This window comes from Gorilla gorilla, chromosome 6, assembly GCF_029281585.2.
Source record: "Gorilla gorilla gorilla isolate KB3781 chromosome 6, NHGRI_mGorGor1-v2.1_pri, whole genome shotgun sequence".
NCBI lineage: Eukaryota > Metazoa > Chordata > Mammalia > Primates > Hominidae > Gorilla > Gorilla gorilla.
The window spans coordinates 139,965,788-139,978,816 of record NC_073230.2 but is presented as its reverse complement, the minus strand read 5'-3'; the positions used below and the strand labels follow the sequence as shown (position 1 = coordinate 139,978,816).

Genomic DNA, 13,029 nt, shown 5'->3' with positions numbered 1-13,029 from the left:
GAGGGCTCTTTCAGCTTGACAGAGAGAGCAAAGGAAACTCGGATTTTTGGCAAAGCAGAAAAACATTTTACCTGTGATCACAGTTATGGGCCTTGGTCAGTCATTTGATTTCAGCACACCCAAACTGTCCATTTACAGATACCTTGAGACATGGAAAGGAAGGGAATTTTTTAATGATGTTTTAAGATTCTGTTTGACCTTATGAATTAAGAGCGGTGAGAAGTAATAGAACACGGAGAGATACCTAAGCCATTGATTGATATTGTAGGCAATGAACAAGTGAGGTTCAGATTATTTTTAAAAATTTTTTTCATGGGCATTGATGGATGTTTAAAAAATTATGACGTGTTCTGTTCATGACGCGTTCTGTTCATTTCCAGAGAAGAGAAAAATGTGGCTGCTTTTGAAAGGAGGTTTTTTGTTTTGTTTTGTTTTGTTTTTAAATGTCTAGCTTATTCATTACACCAGCGAATAGCAATGACCTCAGTCTAAAAAGCAAGTTAACCGTCATCTCTCTCCTTGCCTGGGAAAAGAAGCCTTTATCTAAGTAGCCAAAAGATGGGCAAGGCTGACCACCCAGTCATTTCGGCTGATCAGGATTTTCCAAAAAACAAAAAGCTCTCTGTTTTCACAACTAAGTGACAACTCTTAGGAAATACTACCAGCTTACTCAGTTCGAGTAAGGCCATGGAGAAGTCTGGTGACAGTTAGTCAGTTGCCTGGATGCACATGTTACACGTGGCTAACGATGCTGTCACCACTGGGAGCTTTCAGAATTGGAGAAAATAACACCGTGTCTCTTGCTTTCTGAACATGGAAATTTTAACTTTTTTTTTTTTTTCTGGAGACAGAGTCTCACTCTGTCGCCCAGGCTGGAGTGCAGTGGCATGATCTCAGCTCACTGCAACCTCCACCTCCCGGGTTCAAACAATTCTCCTGCCTCAGCCTCCCAAGTAGCTGGGATTACAGGTGGGCACCTGTGATTACAGGTGGTGCCCACCACGACGCCTGGCTAATTTCTGTATTTTTAGTAGAGATGGGGTTTTGTCATGTTGGCCAAGCCGGTGTTGAACCCCTGGCCTCAGGTGATCCACCCACCTCAGCCTCCCAAAGTGCTGGGATTACAGGCATGAGCCACCCCATGCCCAGCTGGAATTTTTTAACTTTAAAAAAAAAAGTTTCAGTGTTTGTCCTTACCCATTATGTGCCCAGTTAGTTCTATACCAGTGAAAGTACCCCCCCCAAAAAAGAAAAAAAAGACTGTCATTTTCTTGAGCAGCTTTTCTTGAGCTCTGTGTGTGTATGCCTATGTCTGGGGCATACACAAGAACTCTGGCAGGTCCACTAAACTCTACCACGTAGTTGCCAGATATGCTGTAAACTGTGACCTGGAAGTTGGGATTTACTCTTTTATTTTTCTGTTTATTTTGCATGAGTACTGTATGTATAAAAAAGTAGCCACATATGGATGGTCAAAGGGTTTCCTAGAAATATGGATAGTCAGAGGGCTTCCTAGAAATATGGATGGTCAAAGGTATCCTAGTTTTTCAGGTAAACTCCACTAGAAACCAGAACCATATCCCAATTCCATAGCCTTTACTATTTCAGATCAATAGAAGCAGAATCAAAATGCATTTGGAGCTTAGAGGTCAATTGATTTGGAAACCACTCCGGTGCAAAGAATCTCTAGATTCATTGATTTTGGAGTATTGTTTAGGGGAAAAGGACTTTAAAGGCTGGGCGGGGAAGCTTTATTCTTTACTTTATAACCTGTGTGGGGCAGGAGAATTAACCTGCTTTTGGATAGAGGCTGCAAAAAAGCCAGTTCTGGTGACCACACTAAAAAGATTAATGAGCACTTAGCACCAAATTAAATACCCCCCTGCCCCCGCCTTTATGAAAGTGGAGTTAATAGTACAAATGTGACAGCATTAAACATTGAAGCCATTCGAAGGAACCTGGGAAGTACTCAGGCACCGATGAGTTAAAAACACAGAGACATCCAGTAAGTGAGTTCCCGCTGGGCACGGGTCTGTTTATCTTGCCTTTCTGAAGTCAGAGCCAACATTCTTAATGGTTTTGAATGATTCAGAATGTTTCTTTTTTGGCAGGGCCAGTTTCCACGCATGGGCTTATGACTAAAACCCCTTAGGTGAGGTCCAAAGCAGAAACCAGCCTCACACTTAATGTCGTATTTCAGAATCATCTTATTTTAGAGCAAAAGGAAAACTATTAAATATAGCTTGCTTATTTCAGACATGAAGGGATGGAACCAGGGAGGCTTTGGTCAGCCAGAGGTCACAGGACTGGAGAGAGAGGCCAGCCCGAGGCAGACCTCTGGGTTCTGGGCCCAGCCCTCCCTCCTCTGCACCACACAGCTCTTGTCCAGACCTCGGAAGGAGGTTCCAGCGTGGCCTCAGCCTCCCGCTGGAAGAGGCAGCCTGCCCTTTGAGATCATTTAGAAAACGACTTGGGTCAGAAAGGAGAACTTCATTTTTACAAAATGAAACAAATCAGTTATTTGCCATAGACAGCTTTTTCAAAATATCCTTTGCCAGTGTGTCATGAATGTATTAGCTCTGGGACAGAAACAAGAATAATAACAATTCTATCTACTATATGCCAAAAGAAGAGACTTGATATACTTCTTTTTTTTTTTTTTTTTTTTGTTTGAGAATTAACTTATGCCACACTAGTTCTTAATAAAACAAACTGAATCCTTACCGCAGGAGAAAGAATTGAGCAATGTTCTAAGAACAGGCTGTACTCTTTGGGGCACTGAGTGAATGTAATATTTAGAAGATGCCCTTGAAGCTCACAAGTGTCTCTTGGGATGGAGTAAAGGGGGAGAAACGGCGAGAGAACTCGGACAGAGAAGCCGTCCATGGGAGGAGAAGGCCTTGGGAAGAGCCATCGACTCACCCCCTTCCTGCTTGATTGAGGACTTTGGGGATCACAGATGCCATAGGAGAGAACCCATTTCTTCAAAGCCAGGAGGTGAACCGGCCCACCCCTGCTGTGCCCACCACACTACAGCCAGTAAGGGTTCTCCTCTGGACCTGAGCCACTGTCCCCGAGGGCCAGAAACCGGCCATGTGTGGCATCCCCAGAAAAGGACATGAGCAGGTACTCAGCCCCGCCACACACATTTGTCTAAGGAGAGAAAGCAAGTCAGCGAAATGGGATCTGCACCGAGATCTCTGCACCCAGGGAGCTGCTGTGGAGTAAATCCTATTTTTCCAGGTGGTGTTTAAACAGCTGTCATTGATCACTTTGCTTTTTTTAATTGATTATTTCAAAACGTGTTTTCCCCCAAAGAATGTTAGTATGTCATAAATATTCAGTTAAGCAACTCCAGGATGATCTTTTAGTAGGAGGAGCTGTCTTTTGGTCCTAGTAACACTAAGTGCCATTTTTTCCCTCTTCTAAGCCCATGGAAACAATGTGGAGGAAAAATGATTATATATTTAGCTTCTAGCATGATTTTGGAGATAAATGACAGCCATCTCCCAGACCCCATCCCCAACACCTGTATTGTCTTATTTTTATTTTTATTTTATTTTTATTTTTATTTTATTTTTATTTTTTTGAGACAGAGTCTCGCTCTGTCACCCAGGCTGGAGTGCAGTGCTGTGATCTCTCGGCTTGCCTAATTTTTGTATTTTTAGTAGAGACGGGGTTCCGCCATGTTGGCCAGGCTGTTCTCGAACTCCTGACCTCAAGTGATCTACCTGTCTCGTCTTCCCAAAGTGCTAGGATTATAGGCATGAGCCACTGCGCCCCACCTTGTCTTTATTTTTAAAGTAGGCAATTTATTTTATTTTAATTTTTTGTGTGTGTATGACAGGGTCTCGCTCTGTCGCTGGAGTGCAATGGCACCGTCAAGGCTCACTGCAGCCTCAACCTCCTGGGCTCAAACGATCCTCCTGCCTCAGCCTCCCAAGTAGCTGGGACTACACTCACCACCACGCCCAGCTACTTTTAAACTTTTTTGTAGAGACATGCAGTCTTGCTGTGTTGCCCAGGCTGGTCTCGAACTCATGGCCTCAAGCGATCCTCCAGCCTTGGCCTCCCAAAGTGCTGCGATTACAGGTGTGAGCCACCACGCCCAGCCCAGTTTATTTTAAAAAGAGCTACTGGCTGGGCGTAGTGGCTCACGCCTGTAATCCTAACACTCTGGGAGGCCCAGGCGAGTGGATCACCTGAGATCAGGAGTTTAAGACCAGCCTGGCCAACATAGTGAAATCTCATCTCTACTAAAAATACAAAAATTAGCTGGGTGTAGTGGAGCATACCCGTAGCCTAGCTACTTGGGAGGCTGAGGCAGGAGAATCACTTGAACCTGGGAGGTGGAGGTTGCAGTGAGCCTAGATCGCACCACTGCCTCCGGCCTGGGCGACAGAGCAAGACTCTGTCTCAAAAAAAAAAAAAAAAAGCTACTGAAGAGAGGAGTTTCGCTGTGTTAAGACCACTGTGCGTCCATAATGGCCTTCCCTCAGATCTCTCTTCCAGGGAGCTAGGGCTGTCCACACATGCTCCGTAGAAACATATGCACATTTTCTACACGGGAGTGAATTGGAGAGTCGTGGTGGTGACAGTTTAACTGAAATCTACCTTGGATTTTTTTTCTTCTCTGCTTTATATTTGTTTAAAAAAGCATGATCCAGCAAATGCATCAAATTAAAGCTGTGGGTACAGTTCTCCTAACAGAAAATCACACAGTAAGCTGGGACAATGGAACAGAAAGCAGTGGGTATTGTTTTCTTCTTAAGATTTTTATATTCACATTGGATGAGAATGTCTCCTAACCCTCCCCTTGCTGTTGTTCTTGGAATGGGTACCTTATTCATGGCCTCCTTACATAGAGGGAGCAGCTTCAGGACAGAGGCTTTGCACGCTCCTGGGTCCCTCCTAAGCGAGCACTCCCCTCCACTGCTCCTCCTGTTCGGCATGCTAGATTTTCTGTGCACTTGCAGTCATATGGAAACTGGCTTCCTTCTTAGCTGTGCGTGTGAAAGTCACCCCAGTGTTTCACCTGCAGTGTGAGTGTAATTTGGGGTCCCATGACATGATCGTCTTCCTTTTGACTTCTAAAGCTAGGGTCAGGGAAGGGGACTCGTTTTGAGCCAAAGGGCATTTTAAGGGCATCATTTCATATGTTCACTGTCTGCAGCCAACACTGCACTCTAGACAAATGGGTACCTTTATGTCCCATTTATTAAGACATCCTGCAAAAGGGGCTCCTGGCCCCTGTGGGAAGCTTGAAAGGAACAGACCATATCCTGTTTCTTTTTGCTCATACCTCTGTGGGGAAATCTTATTCTGACCCCATAGTCTGGTGCCATACCTGTGGGTCCCTGTATCTTCTAGAATTCCCCCTACGCTAGTGTTTAGCCCGTGTAATGACAGTTATCTGTCCACAGGGCTGTATCCCCCGCCAGCTTGTAAACTCCATGAAGACCGGCCCCGCGTCTCACTCACTCCTGTCCACAGCAGTGCCTCCCACATGTTAGGTCTTAACAAACATCTGTTTCTTCTACTCTTCATAAAATTCACGCTTCTTCTCACCCCGTCATCCCTGATCCCAGCTAACTTTGACCCTGTGTGCGGGGGCGGGGGATCTACATGTGGGCTCCACCCCCGCACGCCTGCTGCCCTGTCATCTCTGATCCCTGGCGGTGGGATGTCTACCATGGCTCTGCCCAATCCCCCACTGTCTTCACCCCTGCCACATCTGGCATGATTTTACCGTCCCCTTCCTAGAGTTCTCCCTTTCTCCCCTGCCCAGGCTGCACCCCTGGAGAGCCCAGCTCAGGCCCCTGGCCCCTATGAAGCCTCTCCTGAATAATCCATCAGCCTGCCCTGAGCTCATCCAGTCCCCAATGACAATTGTGCTCTCCACCAGCAGGACACACCGGAGCACCTTCTCTGTCCCTGAGAATTGGACTCCATTCCACACTTAGGTCCTGGGTCACATACGGACATTTCACATCCCCTCCTCAGTATTCCCCAGCAGTGTGCAGCACAGTGCGGGCTTCTAGGAGGCAGTCGGTGGATATTTACCCATGATTTTAAGAGGTCTGTCTTGACCAGGAATGTTGAGAAGTGACCTGTGTCTCTGCAGCATTGCTGCTAGTTAGTCCCTTGCGGAAGAAGTGACATGTCCCTCCTGTGTCTGGCTCACAGGGACCGGCGCCTCCTGTGTTTGCCCCCGCCATGCCCTGTGGTTTCCTTTGACACCCTCTGTCATTGTCTATTTTTATGTTTTAAACTTCAGTGGGATTTACCTCTCCAGTTTGCTCCCATATCCTCCTGGTAAATTGTAAACTTGGTGAATCAATGATGAGTAATCAGTAGGCAGAAATGGTTGGAATTTCCTGGTCCCAGTTTCAGATCATATCTGTCTTTCCCCAGGCTCCTAACTTCCTGTTGGGACATCCCTTGGTCTGGCCTTTCCCTCCAGAGAAGCCCCCAGACCCACCCGCAGCCTTGATTTACTGATGCCTAATCTTATTTTAGTCTTTCACACCAGTTTTAACAATTCGACTGCATAGATCTTCTGGAAATTTTACCTAAAAATGTTAGATGTGCCATCCCCTCACAGGGGAAAGTGGTGGGGTGGTGGGGGTTAATGTGTTGAAAATCTATGTATCTTGTATTTTATTTGAGTCAGCTGTGTTTTCACAACAACTCTGAGAGTTAACATTATCATTTCTACTTTATAAATTAAAAAAACAAAACAAAACAAAACAAAAAAACTAAAGCCCCAAAAGGATTGAATAGCTTGCCAAGGCTGTGTAACAAGTGAAATTTGAATCCGGGTCTGTATGATCCCAAAGCTTAAGCTGCCCGTCTTTCTATTCCCAGTTCAAACGTGCCTTGAAATGGGAGCTCACTTGATAGTACTTGGCTTTTAAAAGGCTACGTACATATAAGTACCTTCACTCAAATATGCTGGGGCTCAGTAGGAGAAGCAAAGAGAAGGAAAAGGTATTGATTGATCGATTTGATTCTAAGCAGAGATTGACAGAGATAAGCTTCTAAGGCCTTTCAGGCCCCAGAGTGTGACTGTTGAGCACCTAAGAAGACCTCACTTGACCCGTGACTTCCCGCCAGAGCCTCGGGAATCCCATTAGTGCAGCGTGCTCGCCGGCTGGGCTGGAACTTGCTGCTCTTCTCTGCAGTTGGAGGCTGGCTTCTGCCCCTAGACTGGAACTGCCAAGGGCTGCTATAGAAGGGACAGACTTCCAGTGCTCACTGAGGAGCCAGGGGTATCCTGGGAAGCTGAAAATGCATTTGTCAAGCTCAGGTCTTCACAATTGAGAAACCCCGTCACTAAGCCATACGGTTTTCTTGACCAAAACTTTCAGTGCTCTGTTTTTCCCATCTGTAAATAATGTTCATACATCTAAATCCTAGGAGGTTGCAGGGACAGTGGCTTAGAAAGTCACCACATTCTCTAAAGGAGTGACAGAGAGGATGAAAGAAGCATGCTCTATAATTAGGTTTTATTACATGCTTTTTAAGGTTAATTGAAGGACTTCCCAGCAGCTTCCCTAGCCACTTTTTCAAATACTGAAAGCTTCCAGAAAGCAGCAGACAGGTGTTCTTCACAATCTGACACAGACCTCAGTTACTGTTGAAAAGTGAAAGAGGGCTGGGCGCGGTGGCTCACACCTATAATCCCAACACTTTGGGAGGCCGAGGTGGGCGGATCACCTGAGGTCAGGAGGTCAAGACCAGCGTGGCCAACATGGCAAAACCCCATCTCTACTAAAAATACAAAAATTAGCTGGGTGTAGTGGCACACGCCTAAAACTCCAGCTACTTGGGAGGCTAAGGCATGAGAAAAAATCGCTCGAACCCAGGAGGCGGAGGTTACAATGAGTCAAGATCATGCCACTGCACTCCAGCCTGGGTGACAGAGTGAGACTATCTCACAAAAAAGAAAAAAATGAAAGAGCTCCTGTCTGACGTTGGTTTCTATCCTCATTTTTATAATCAGACAATTTTGGAAACATGCTATTATGATAGTGTTTAAATATTCCAGAATTCTGTGTGTTCAGTAGCTTCACGTTGGTTTGATTGTTGTTTTACCCCACTGCCTCTTCCTTCCCATCTGTACTTCTCAGTTTGATTTTTTAGATGTATTTTCTGTTGTAGGACAGTATCAAATGGCTTTTTCTGACCATTTATTTTACTGGCCAAGCTCCTCTTGGATTTTAATCTCAACTCTCAAGAATCTTCCCAACATACTCTGTTCCTGTTCTGATATCATCTTCAGAGCTTCCCAGTCACTGAAGAGCATGTTCAGTAGCACCTGGCTTAAAGAGTCCACCTGCGAATCACAAATCATTATCTTCACCATTCAGCTCCGACCCACACATCTGGGCCACATCATCCCCACTGGCCAGTAAGCACGGGGAATGCTCTGTGGCGTCAGCTGTGTTCTGGTTCCTCGGTGGAGCTGTAATCATTAACTTAGAAATTGCAATTGGTGGTAACTTGACAGAGCTTTCTTCATCAGACTGCTGAGTCATGCAGCCTCTTGCTGGGTAAAATGTGTCTTGAGATGTAATCCCCTATAAGGACACCCCCTTGGAGCCACTGTGAAGGCACTCCCAGCTTCCCTAGCAGGTCGCATCAGGGGGACGACTGAAGGATTTACTTGAACAATCAGTTTTCAGAAATGAAGACCCTACGACCTTGGCTTCCTCTCTTGTGATGCAGCTGAAAGATGCATTTCGTCTGTAAAGTTAGACCAGGTAGGAGAGAATGTGAGGCGGTTTCCATTCTTCTCAGTTGCCCTCCACCTGATTCTGAAGCCGTCACAGACTGTCCTTGCAGACCGGCACTCCCCTCCACAAACCTTCTGCAGCCTGTACTGCTACAGCACGAGGCTGCAGAATCAGTTGTGAAAATAGAAGCCTTCTACCGTCTCCTGTGCGGGATCCTTGCCTGCCTTTCTTCTGTGATGGGATCTATAGGCTTAGACTGTGTTTTATTTCCTAAGACACCTTGCTGAGCAAACCTTACTGCTCTGCCTCATGTCAGCGGTTTCCTTAGCAACAGCCACACCTCGCGTTTTCTCCCGCACAGAGCACCAGCATGAGGGGGCATGTGTTGCTCACTGTACAGGAACTTTCCCAACCTGTGTGTCTTAAGCAGGAAAGAGAAGGTGCTTTCTATTTCTTGTTTTTAAAAATGCATCTGTTGGTGACACTGGTGGAGAAACATGCTTAAGAGAAAACAACTGACTTTTTCTTCTGCTGTTACTCCGGGAGATTTCCTAGGAGCTCACACTGTCGTTTAAATTCCAGGTGCAGGCCTTCTGAACAAATGCCTCCTGAGGATTTCTGTGCCTGGAAAATATCTGTTAACAGACTGCTTTTACACCTACGTAAGTAGAGGCTTCTGCTTGTAAGTCAACCTCAAGGGAGTTTTATTTTGTCCCTGGATGATTCCTCAGTACATTTTTCTTTTTCTTTTTCGAGGTAGGGTTTTGCTCTGTTGCCCAGGCTGGAGTACAGTGGTGTGATCACAACTCACTGCGGCCTCAACCTCCCAGGCTCAAGCGATCCTCCCACCTCAGCCTCCCAAGTAGCTGGGACCACAGGCGTGCATCACCCATGCCTGGCTAGTTTTTTAAAATTTATTTTGTAGAGGCAGAGTCTCCCTGTGTTGCCCTGGTTTCAAACACTTGGGCCAAGTGATTCTCTGCCTCAGCCTCTCAAAGTGCTGGGATTACAGGTGTGAGCCACCGTGCCTGACAAGCCTGATATATTTTTTTAAATGGTCATTAGTATTTGATCTCTACTCTTTTTCTCTCAACCACCCAACTCCCAGTTTACGGTCAGGAAGAATCTATAACATGAACTCCTGCTTAAAAACAAGGGTACAGATCCCATATTCAGGTCTTAGAATGGGAAGAGGAGAAGGCAGTCGAAAATATTAAATATATGTATTTCAGTAAATTCAGTTGGGGATGCCATTTCAGCTTTGCAGTCAGTTACTCCAGAATGTGTCAATGTATGGCAAAGCATGTGACAGCAGGATCTCTGCACCCTCTCCATTTACCAGCTGTGGTGGATCTCTAAGCTACATCTCTGTTTATAATGTGCTCATTGAAAACTTATGTATTACTTTTATTATCACAGCTACCATTTACTGAATATTTACATTGTGCTAACACTGGTTCAGATGGCTTCATCATATTTACCTGATTTAATCCTCACAACAACCTTATGTGCTAGGTCCAGTTATTACCATCTTTTTTTTTTTTTTTTTTTTGAGACGCAGTCTCACTCTGTCGCCAGGCTGGAGTGCAGTGGCGCGATTTTGTCTCACTGCTGCAACCTCCGCCTCCCAGGTTCAAGTGATTCTCCTACCTCAGCCTCCCAAGTAGCTGGGACTACAGGCACATGCCACCACGCCCAGCTAATTTTTGTATTTTTATAGAGATGGGATTTCACCATGTCGGCCAGGATGATCTCAATCTCTTGACCTCGTGATCCGCCCATCACAGCCTCCAAAAGTGCTGGGATTACAGGCGTGAGCCACCGCACCCGGCCTATCACCCTCATTTCACAGATGAGGAGACTGAGGCACAGAGAGTTAAAGTGATTTGTGCAGGGTTGTGTGAGGAGCTGGTGGCAGAGCTTGGCATTCTGGCTCTGGAGTCTGCATTTGGCCATCTCACCGTACAGTGTCACAGAAATAGGAAACTCGAGAAGATAAACTGCCGGGCTGTATTGTGGAGTCAGTATTTTAACACCGTCACGATCTCAAGCATGATCTGTGGGACTCATCACTGTGCTCTTTGACTTGAACTTCTTTAAGGTTAGTGGGAAAACGAGGCTTTAGAGAAGATGGGACTGGCTTAAGGCCACACTGCATGTCAGAAGTGTGGTGGAGGGTCTTCTGACCATTCAGTGCAAGCCAAATTGTGCTAATTTCCAATTTTTCTCCCTTTCTCTTGCTGAGCTATTTGGTGCTACTTCTAGTCCTCAGGACCAAAGCTGGCTTTCATGGTTTACTCATGTACTTACTGATGAAACCCTGAGACTTGGGGCCGGTGACTGTTCAGAGGTCCATGTGAAGATGCGCTGAATGGTATAAAGGACAGAGCAGTAAAGAGTGCTGGCTGAATGCCTGGGCTGGCAATCAGGCACGTTGGAGTTTGAGTCCCAGTCTGCCACTCCAGCTCTGTGACCAAGAGGAAGTGAAGTCATGTACCCTTTCTAAGTCTCTAGCCCCTCTTCTGAAAGACGAAGATGCCACCACCAACCATGTTAGTGGTTGTGAATGCCAAGAAAGTCCATGTGAAGCACATAGCATGGTGTCTGCCATGCAGTCAGTGTTCCAAAAATGGAAGCTATGACTGTTTCACAGAGTACACTTCCCATCACTTTTCAGTTCATTTTGGCCTTCTCCCTCAAAAGCACTCCAGTGTTCTGATCCAGCTGATAAAACACCAAACATTCACATAGTGCTTTAAAAGTGACCCACTGTTTTTACAGACTGCATTACATATGACCCTAACAACCACTGCAATATAGAAGTTCGCATCTCCATTCTCCAGATCAGGATACCGAAGCTCAGAAAAATTAAATGATTTGCCCAGGATCACATAGCTAGTAAGCAGCCCAGCCAGATCCTGTGTTAACTTGTTCATCCGCTTCCTATAAGAAAACATCCATTCAAGGCACATGGGGCAACAAAGAAGGACTTAGAGCTGTGTGGCCCCTCGTCAGGGCAGTACCAGTTGCACCCATAGTCCGGCCTGAATACTCAGCTTAGGACTATTGTGTCCAATGTCCCAAACATTTTGAAGCTACATCTTAAAGAAGTGTCCTGCTCAGATGCAGTTCTCCTTGTGAAATCCGCAGGCCCCAAGGGAAGTGACTTTAATCCAGTTTGCTCATGCAAGAACAGACTGGCATTTCACATCCAGGAAAACAATGGATTTGTACTGTTCAGCTTTTGCCATGCGAGGAGTTCCTGGTGTGGTTTATTAATTTACATCTCAGGCTCCAGCTTCACTATCAATCAGATTTGGAAGAAAAAAGTTACAAAGAAAGGCAGCTTGCTGAGAAACAGCGGAAGCATGACGGTACAGACTGGGTTTTGAAATGGAGACACATTCTCATGGCTTGTGGGCTGAGAGACACTGAGAAAGGATTTTGTTCTTGAAAGATGATTGTTTTAATGCTGGAGATGGAGAGTTTTGACAATTTTAAGTGCATGCTCTGTGTGTAAGAAAGAGTCATTACGTTTTTTTTTTTCTTTCAGATGTTGCCATGCCTTAAAATTGCTGATGATTAAAATAGAACATCCTGAGTTACAGAAATTCAGCCCTAGTGTATCCTGGCCTAAAAATACAGAACAATCAAGTTGATTGTTGGAAATGAGAGGCTAGGGAGGGTTGGAAACATGCTAATGTTTACTGAGTGAAATCTTTCCTTCTCAGTAGAGTTGCCCTTGCAGCTGAAAGTCACTGAAAGACTCAACAAAATAAGCGGATCCCACTTGTCTCACTCTGTTCTCCTATGCATGCCCTGGAAAGAGAATGAATGAGCCCTTTTTAATTTATCAACTGGTTTTCTTCCATCTCTTTACTAGTGAGCCATGGGGGTTTTTTGCTGTTAACTGGGTAGCCAGTCTCTTCATGGAGACTTATTTTCAGGAAACTAGCCTCTTGCTTTATGTGAAAACAAGGACCCAACTCAAGATGTCTATCACAGTGTGTTCTGTTGCGTAACAGTTGCATCTGTAGTCCAGCCTCAATACTCAGTTTGGGACTGTTTTGTCCTGATGTCTCGAACATTTCAAAGCTACGTTCTTAAAGAAATGTCCTGCTCAGATAGAGCTCTCCTTGTGAAATCCTCAAACCCCAGGGGAAGTGACCTTAAGCCAGTTTGCTGGCTTTTCATGTCACAGAAAACAATCGACTGCCACTACTCAGCTGTTGCCACACAGGAGAACCTGGTGTGGTCACTACTTGCCAACTCAGTACCCCACTTTCTCCCC

General features: G+C 45.5%; 1 long non-coding RNA gene across 5 annotated transcripts in view; it reads left to right on the top strand.

Moving 5' to 3' along the window:
- LOC101134595 (uncharacterized) overlaps positions 1–12,349 on the top strand; it is a 228,163-nt gene extending 215,814 nt beyond the window's left edge. For 2 of the 5 annotated variants that reach the window (XR_008681281.2, XR_010134505.1), the window contains 3 exons: positions 9,321–9,400; positions 10,707–10,839; positions 11,004–12,349. This is a non-coding gene — a long non-coding RNA (uncharacterized lncRNA). Of the gene's footprint in view, positions 1–9,320; positions 9,401–10,706 lie in introns of all 5 variants that reach the window. The other 3 variants (XR_008681283.2, XR_010134506.1, XR_008681282.2) reach the window with 2 other exon arrangements.
- Positions 12,350–13,029: the final 680 nt, after the last annotated feature.